General features: G+C 57.4%; 1 long non-coding RNA gene across 1 annotated transcript; it reads left to right on the forward strand.

The window, feature by feature from the left end:
* The first annotated feature begins 2837 nt into the window (after window positions 1–2837).
* LOC116817241 (uncharacterized) lies at window positions 2838–5752 on the forward strand. The gene is made up of 3 exons (XR_004371875.2): window positions 2838–2971; window positions 3361–3470; window positions 5085–5752. It is a non-coding gene; the product is annotated as an uncharacterized LOC116817241 (long non-coding RNA).
* The last annotated feature ends 1154 nt before the right edge of the window (window positions 5753–6906 follow it).

The raw sequence follows: 6906 nt of genomic DNA on the forward strand, positions 1-6906 counted from the left end.
CCTCCGCCTTGCCGCCCCCGGGCTGCGAGGCGGGCGCCTCCCCGGGTCAGCCGCGCGGGCGGCTGGCCTGCCCAGGCCACGCACCCTGCTGGCGCCGGGGCCTCCGCCAGGAGGGGCTTGTCCCGCGGGTCGGCGCCCTGCGCCCGTCCGGGGCTTCCGGCGGCGCCGCCTCCTGCCGGGGAAGGCCCTGCCAGGTTCCCAACGCCCTTGCCGGGCGCCCAGCCCGGCTCCCCTGGGCACATGCTCACCCGCAGCCGGAGCCGGCGGGCGAGGCGGCCGCAGCTCAGGCTCCGCCGGGGCGGGGGGGTGCCTGCGGAGGGCGCTGGACCCCGCCGATGGGGGCGCCGCTCCCCTTCCCTGCCCGCAGCGGCTTCAGCCGCAGGGACGCCGGGGGCCCGCGACGCTGCTCCCATGGCCGCCCCCAGGCCGGGGCCGGCGGCCAGGAGCGAGGCCTTGTGCACACGCCCAGGCCGGCAGACGTCAGCTGGGCTGGGGGAAGCCTGCAGCTCAGCCTCCGGAGCGCGGGCAGGCGGCGGCTCGGCCCAGGCAGCGGCGAGCCGGGGGCTCGGCAAGGCCAGTGCTGCCCCCTGACGGGAGCCCGGAGACTGCAGCGGGGAGGGAGGCGCACAGCCCCCGCAGGGGCAATCTCAGCTTCCTTCTGTTAAAACAAGTCCTTTCTATCGCTTGTGCTTGAAACACCCCAGTGAAAGCACCTATTGCAATTCTGGGGAGCAGAAAGCTTGGCTGAGCCCTGCACCCCCAGCCCGGGCATCCCTTTTGCCAAGAACATCATAAGAATGGCGAGACTGGATCAGACCAATAGTCCATCTAGCCCAGTGTCTTGTCTTCCGATAGTGCCGGATGCCAGAGGCTTCAGAGGGAATGAACAGAACAGGGGAGGTATCCAGTGATACATCTCCTGCTGTCTCCAGTCCCAGCTTCTGGCAGTCAGAGGCTAGGGACACCCAGGGCATGGGGTTGGGTCCCTGCTCACCTGTCCCCATGAACTTGTCCAGTCTTTTCCGAACCCAGTTGTACTTTTGGCCTTAACAACATCCCCTGGCAATGAGTTCCAGAGGTGCATTGTGTGAAGAACTTCCTTAGGTTTGTTTTAAACCTGCTGCCTGTTAATTTCATTGGGTGGCCCCTGGTTCTTGTGTTATGTGAAGGGGTAAATAACACTTCCCTCTTGGCTTTCCCCACACTGTTCATGATTTACAGCCCTCTGTCATATCCCCCTTAGTTGGCTCTTTTTCCAACCCCAGATTTAATCTCTGCACATATGGAAGCTGTTCCATCCCCCTGATCATTTTTGTTGCCCTTCTCTGCACCTTTTCCAATTCTAATATATCTTTTGTGAGATGGGGCGACCAGAACTGCAGGCAATGTTCAAGGTGTTGGGTACCAGGGATTTGTACTGTGCCATTATGATATTTGGTGTCTTGTTATCTACCCCTTCCCTAATGGTTCCAAACATTCTGTTTGCTTTTTGATGGCCGCTGCACACTAAGTGGATGTTTTTGAAGAACTATCCACAATGACTCCAAGATCTCTCTCTTGCGTGATAACAGCTAATTTAGACCCCAGTGTTTCAGACGCTATTTCTTTGCCTTTTGCAGGCTGCCACCCCACTTTACAACAGAAAAAAATGCTAGGACTCCGCTCCCCTAAAGCTCCTGATCCTGGCCAGCCCGTCCCTGGCCCCACACAGATGTGCATGGCCCCACCAGTAACACATCTGAGCTCCATGACTGACTGCTCTGGGAAGACTGGGACTCCTCTTCTGACCCCCTGGAGCCTGGGTTACAGGAGAGGCCAGTCCAGAGTTTCTGGGGAGAGGGCCGGCTCCAGGCACCAGCTCAGCAAGCAGGTGATTGGGGCGGTCACAGGGAAGGGGCGGCACCTCAGGCTCTTCGGTGGCAATTTGGCGGCAGGTCCCTCAGTCCCTTTTGGAGGGAAGGACCTGCCACCAAAGAAGAAAGCAGCACAGTAGAGCTGCCACCGATCACGTCTTTTTTTTTTTTTTTCCTGCTTGGGGTGGCAAAAACCCTGGAGCTGGCCCTGCCTGGGGAGCAGAGACTGCAGACCCCAGCCCCTGGTGTTCACTGCCCTGCCAGCCATAAAAAACAGAATGGTGCTGGTGCCCATCTGGGCCTGGGAGTCATGCCCCCCTCCCCCATGGTATTGCCCTTGCAGGCACTGAATGTGGAGGGAGCAAGGGGCCCTGAGTGGCAGGACAAGGCGGGTCTCCACTGCTGCCTGCCCAGGCCCAGCTTCACCTTCCTCTCCCATGAGGTGTCTTGAGCCACAGAGGTCAGAGGTGTCACGGGATCCCCACGAGGCTGGGATGCTCCTGGGGTGGAGGCCAGAAAGATCCCTCCCCTGCACAACAGCAGCCCATCCTAGGAACCAGCGCCAAGCCTCAGTGGGGGCCCGGGCTGAGCCCAGGCAAGGACCCATACGGCAGGGTCAGGTTGGGGCATGTTTTGGGTGGGGTCATGCCTGGCCTTGAGGGGGGGTCTGATGGGGGTTGGGTCATGGCTGACCTGTGTGTGGGTGGGGAGTTGACACAGTTTGCCTGGGGGTGAGGTTTCCCAGGGCAGGGTCACAGCTGGCCCATGTGTGTATGTATGTGGGGTTTCCAGGGCAGAAGACCATGCGTGTGTGTGGGGGGGAGGTTTCCCAGGGCAGGACATGGTTGGCCCTGGGGGAGTGGGGGAGGGGTTCCCAGGCAGGACATGGTTGGCCCGTGGGGAGGGCATCCTAGGGCAGGAAGCAGCTGGCCTCTTTGTGGGGGGGGTTCCCGGAGCAGGAAGCAGCTGGCCTGTTTGGGGGGGGGTTCCCGGGGCAGGACGTGGTTGGCCCGTGGAGTATTTGGAGGGGGAAGGGCGGGGTTGCCGGGTCCTTTGCTTGTCCAGCTGCAGAGCGGGGCAGGGGATGGAGGCCGGGGGCCCCCAGGCGGGGCTGAGAGGTGATGGGAGGGGGAGTCTCTGGTGTTCCCCGCCCCCTGTCCGTGCAAAGCGCTTGTGAGAAGCCAGTCTCAAATCATGACGTTTGCACTGGTGTCAGTGCCGGGCATAGGGTGTGGTGTGCCCCTCCCCCCCGCACGGAGGGGGAGAGATGTGATGTGCCCCCCCTCGCACAGAGGGGGTGGGGTGTGCCTCACACTCTGAGGGTCTGGAGGGCAGTGAGAGGGGTGTCTCCCCACACAGTGAAGGGGGTTGAGGGAGCTGTGGGGGGGTGCTCCCTGCGTGGGGTGGGGTGGGGTGTGAGCCCCACAGGCTGGGCGGGGCTGGAGGGTGGTGAAGGAGTCTGAGGGGTTCCCCTCTTGCTCCCCAGCAATTCTGACCTGTCTTGCAGGCTTTGAAGAGACCGTGGCTGAGCTGTCCCAGGAGCTGGGAAGACTGGCCCAGAACCTGCAGGCACTGACCCAGTACCAGGCCACCCTCCTCAGCGTCAACAAGAGCCTGGTGAGGAGCTTCCTGCTGCCTCCCCTCCCTTTCCCCAGCTGATGGTAGTCTGTGCAAACCCCACCTCCTCAGATCAGTTTTGGGCCGCTAAATACCACATGCAGTTTAATTTCCTAACAGGAACCTCACAAGAGCAGGTTCTCCACAGGTGTGCTGGGCAGAGGCACAATGCCAGCAGGCACCCAACAAGTGCAGGGATGGAATTCTGTGTCCTGCTGCCCCCCTGACCCTCTCATGGCTCTGCCACTACTTGCTGTGTGACCCTGGATAAATCACTCAGTTTCTCTGCCCCAGAGTTTGCCCATTTGTTAAACTAAATCATTGATCCTGCCCTGGCAGCGAGGGGACTCTGGAATTAGTTGGTAGGATTCTTCAGAGATGCAAATGTTACACAGCAAGTTACTCAGCTTCAGTTACCCCAAACTTGACTCCACTGGGCCTGGGCAAACATCTCACTCAAAAAGAACCCATCCACTGAGAGAGAGACAGCTGGTTTTCTTCTCCGTAAGCTCTGTCTGTTTCTCTGACTGGGTCATTCCCGCACCCTGCATTCCATAGTGACTCCGACTAGGAGCCTAAACCCACATTCTGCACATCTTGAAAGTTATATCCCAAATTATCCTTCTGTGGGGTGGGTTTGGACTAGCTGCAGATGAGGGAGAGTAAGAGACTGTGTGTTGGGACTTTACCTAACCCTAATGATGAATGGAAATAAAGACCACAGACCAAAGCAGACATTTCTTGCCTCAGCTCTGTCTGCGTTTGTAAAAGGGGGAGAAAGAGACACAGTCATTGACTGTGGAGAGGGCAGGGGTTCAACTCTAATGTGGTATAAAATACAGAAGGAAAACTGTGTGACAAAGTGGGAATGTTCTTAATGTTTTCTCTGTATACTGTGTGGGTGCCTCAGTTTTCCCTTTGCAGTTCTTAGGTATCTGGGTGGGGAGATCAGGGTGTGTGATTGTTGCAGAGCCCAAGCGGGCCCCTGTGATGCTGTCTGTACAGAGAATGGCCTACACTCTTATCTCCTGGCAACCAATGGCCTGGGCCTCTCCTCTGCAAAGGTGCCAACTGAAGGTGTTGGAGAACAAAGAGATCAGGTGACCTCCTGGCCTGGGAAAGGGACGAGGGCAGAGGAGGGGCTGGAGAGTTTCAGTTTGGAGCTGGCTGGGAAAATGGAGGGGAGACCAGAAAGGCCTCCTGGCTTCCCCTGGCCCCCCAAGATGGACCTGACTGAGGAGGTCCTGTTGTCTATATCGGCAAGATCTATTTTGGACTGTGTTCCTGTTGTCTAAATAAACCTGTGTTACTGTCTGGCTAAGAGTCATGGTGAATCGCAGGAAGCCGGGGGTGCAGGGCCTTCTCCCCCAACTCTGTGACAAACTGCAGGTCAGCTATCCAAATAGCCTGCTTTGTTTAGGAAAGCCCCAGGGTTGCAATGCCTTGGTGGGTGTGGTTCTCATTCCTTGCTCTGCTGTTCCAGGGCTGAGTCTGTGTGGGTACTGGAGGTGTTCACATTGGTTTGTACAAATGGGTTGTTCTCGCAGTGTTAGCTTGGCACTTTGTTAGGCAGACTAAGCTCTGTGACTCTAACCTCTTTCTCTCCCACCATAGTGCTCATGGATGGAGAACATCAATGAATTATCCAAGCATCGGAAATGTCTTCCCATATTTGCAGCCCCTGGAAAGTGAGCTGGGAATTGTCTGGTTGATTGCACAGTGCCCATAGCAGAGAATCTCTGAACTTATTTTGGTCCCTGTGATAAGGGAAGGGAGCAAATCCCTCTGAGTCTTCAGTGAGCCCCATGGAAACTGTGTTATTGGCTGAATAAACAGAACAATACCCCATTAAACTGGGTTGGTTACTTTTTAAAAAAATAGTTATGTGAGAATTCCAAGCTGTGGCTGAATGCCAGCTGCAGCGGGTGAGCTGGGCCTTGTTTCCTCCGACTCAAGGGCCCTGTAGCTTCCACTGTTTCTAAGGCATCTCAGAATGGTGCCTGGTGCCTCCTCCACAGGCAGAAGCAGCCACTGTGGGAAGGTGACAGCCCTGAGTGCTCTGCCTGCCCCTTTGTCTTTATTTACAATCTGGTTTGCTTCTTCCCCCAAAGAGGGCGGGTTCCTGAAGGAAAGGCTCATCAGGGAGGACCCAATGGCAATACTGGGTTCTCCTTGCTGTTCAGTGGGAAGTCCATGCTCATTTCTCATCATTTGGATTAGGTTTTCTCTGTCTGGATACTAGTGTTGGCCACGTCTCAACATCATTTCTGTTGTACAGGTTTCTTACTGGCTCCTTGTGGGGGTTGTACTGGGCCCCAGCTCTGGATTGTGAACTGCAGGTGTTGGCGGCCAAGACATGGAGTCAGTATAGGGCATATAAGTGGAAGGGAGGTTGGAGTTGGGGGAGCTGGGAGAGTAGTGGACATGTGGAGGGCTTGGAACAGGAGAGAGAGTAGAAGCTGCATGGGGGCTCTAGTGGGGGGGGGAACTGTGAGGATGGTAGATATGAGAGCAGGGGGGCTGTAGTGATGGTAGGTGGAGGGACTGTAGCTAGGGAGGCAGGATCTGGGACCATCTGTAGGGAGGGGGACTGTAGGAGATGTGGGGGCTGTAGCTATCTCACAGAGCTGAAGGGACCCTGAAAGGTCACAGAGTCCAGCCCCTGCCTTCACTAGCAGGACCAAGCACTGCTTTTGCCCCAGATCCCTAAGTGGCCTCAAGGATTAAGCTCACAACCCTGGGTTTAGCAGGCCAGTGCTCAAACTCTTAGCTATCCCTACAGGGACACAGGGAAATATGGGGGGTCTGTAGAGGTGGGGGGCTGTAGGGACACAGGGAAGTGGAGGTAGGGCTATAGGGGTGGGGGGGTTGCAGGGACACAGGGAAGTGGGGTGGGGTTACTGTGGGGTTGTGGTTATGGGGCTGTAGGGACACAGAAGGGGGGGTATAGGACGGGCGAGGCTGCAGGGACACAGAAGTGGGGCTATAGGGGCTGCAGGGACCACAGGGAAATATGGGGGCTGTCGAGGTGGGGGGCTGCAGGGCACAACCCGGTCGGCGCATTCATGGGGGCTGCTACTGGTTATGGGGGCTGGAGCCAGGACCCCGCACAGCAGAGAGTGGGGGTAATGGGTTGTAGGCACAAAGAAGTGGGGGTGGGGTTACGGGGAGTTGTGGTTATGGAAGGCTGTAGGCACAGAGAAGTGGGGTGCGGGTTACTGGGGGTGTAGGGACACAGAAGTGGAGGTGGGGTTTATGAGGGGTTGTAGGGACACACAGAAGTGGGGGTGGGGTTATGGGGAGTTTGTGTTAATGGGGGCTGTAGGGACATAGAGAAGTTGGACGGTGGGGGTTATTGGGGTTGTAGGGACACACAGAAGTGGGGGTGGGTTTTGGGGAGTTGTTGGTTTATGGGGCTGTAGGGACACAGAGAAGT

This window comes from Chelonoidis abingdonii, chromosome 11, assembly GCF_003597395.2.
Source record: "Chelonoidis abingdonii isolate Lonesome George chromosome 11, CheloAbing_2.0, whole genome shotgun sequence".
Classification (NCBI taxonomy): Eukaryota; Metazoa; Chordata; order Testudines; family Testudinidae; genus Chelonoidis; species Chelonoidis abingdonii.